Consider the following 2,046-nt stretch of genomic DNA (forward strand, 5'->3'; position numbering starts at 1 on the left):
GGTGCCGAGAGGACAGGGCTGGGAGCCAGGGGACTGGGTTCTAGTCTTGTGGGACCTTGAGCATGTCACTGCCCTTCTCAGGACATATCTCCTCATCTGTCAACTGATGGATTTGAACTATGCATTTGCAGCTGAATGGATCCACATCTGGCTGTTTCATTGATCCCTCTGGCTGCCTGTGGCCTGAAGTCATCGGGTGCCAATGAGCCTCATGGAATGACCGTTTCCCACCAGGAGAAGGGAAAGCTGATGGCTCCATAGCACTTCACAATCAGTAAAGCTCCACCTCCTCATTTCATTTGAACCCCAACAGTTATATCAAGAGGTAAAGGTGGGGCCCTCTCGCCCGTCACCGGGAACCAGCCGCTCCTCACCTCTCCTCTCCCTGCCGAAGCCCAGGGGATGGAGCGGGAAGCCAGGACCGTGTTCTGACACAAGCTAATGGCCCTCGATTACCACAATCCAGCCGGCTTCAACTGCAAAGATGAAACAGAATTTAGAAACTTTATTGTTTGGCTTGAAGACCAGAAACTCAGACACTACAAGGTTGAAGATAGAGGTAATTTCAGAAACATCCACAGCAGTGACTGGCCCAAGTTCTTGAAAAGTATGTCACAGATGTTAGCTGTCCTTTCAAGATTCAAGATCGACAAGAAGCAATTGACTGGCTTCTTGGTTTAGCCATTGGACTTGAATATGGAGATAACGCTGAAAAATACAAGGACTCGGTATCTGATAATACAAACAATGCTGACAATGCAGCTAAAAATGCAGAGCCATTGATCAATTTGGTTGTTAATAATCCTGATTTTAAGGCTGGTGCAATGGCTTTGGTTAACCTTCTTCAGATTCAACGTCATGATGATTACCTGGTAATGCTTAAGGCAATTTGCATTTGGGTCCAGGAGCGCCTGACACAGGATGCAGTTGCTAAAGCAAATCAAGCAAAAGAGGGATTGCCTGTTACTTTAGACAAGCACATTCTTGGTTTTGACACAGGAGATGAGTTCTTAATGAAGCTGCTCAAATTCTGTGATTGCTGCAGATAGAAGAGCTCAGAGAGCTACAGACAAAAATTAATGAAGCCATAGTAGCTGTTCAGGCAATTATTGCTGACCCAAAGACAGACCAAAGACTGGGGAAAGTTGGAAGATGAACCTTTCAGGATTTCAGCCTCTCGCCTATTTAGTACAGCTGGGAACCATGCACACCCTGGTATGTGTTTCAAAATCAAACATCACATTTTCAAGGGAAGAATCCCAGAAAATTGACTGTGTTTTAGAGATTTACCATCATTGCTTTTTCTTTAATAAAGTTTGAGAAAACAGGGGGTGGGGGGTGGGGGCAGAGGTAAAGGTGGGATTCATGGTTCCATCTCACAGAAGAGGACACAGAAGCTCAAAGTCAGGATTCGAACCCACACCCCTGGCCTTTATCTTGAAGCTCTTGGACAGCCTCGTTGGATGAGTGAATGAGTGCATGTTCAGGCTGCAGAGGGAGATGGCCATCCACCACTGCCAGGTGACTCTAGACAGAGGGCCGCTAGCAGGCAGGCACTGTGCAAGCCCAGAGGAAACAGAAGGCCCCCTGCCTGAGGGAGGAGCTTGACTGGAGGGCTGGCAGCTTGAGGCCTGCTCAGTCTGTCTGCTGTGTTTTTTATTTTTCTCAATTCAGGCTCTGCCACTTACCTACTGTGTGACCCAAGCAGGCCACTCCACGTTCTGCCTCAGCGACCTCAGTGGTCATTTAGAGATGACAGCTGTCCCGCTGAGCCTGGGCTGGGTGGGGATCCAATGAGCTGATGGGAGATGGAGGCTCATGGTCATGTGGATGTGCTGGTTGCTCATCCAGCATCTGTTCGCCTCTTCCTTCCTCAGAGGATCCCAATGCTGCTCAGCCTCCCTATCCCCAGGTTTAACACGGGGTCTTAGTGAGTCAGCACATGGCATCCCCTCAGAGGCTGTTATTGGTTAGAAACACTCAAGTCATCCTATTTGAGCCAAAGAAAAAGGCTTACAGCCTGGGGGTGGGAGAGAAGTCCTCTCT

General features: G+C 48.5%; 1 pseudogene; it reads left to right on the plus strand.

The window, feature by feature from the left end:
- The first annotated feature begins 402 nt into the window (after positions 1-402).
- Positions 403-1,293, plus strand: LOC103293684 (RNA transcription, translation and transport factor protein-like; annotated as a pseudogene).
- Positions 1,294-2,046: the final 753 nt, after the last annotated feature.

Source organism: Eptesicus fuscus, chromosome 13 (assembly GCF_027574615.1).
Source record: "Eptesicus fuscus isolate TK198812 chromosome 13, DD_ASM_mEF_20220401, whole genome shotgun sequence".
Taxonomy (NCBI): domain Eukaryota; kingdom Metazoa; phylum Chordata; class Mammalia; order Chiroptera; family Vespertilionidae; genus Eptesicus; species Eptesicus fuscus.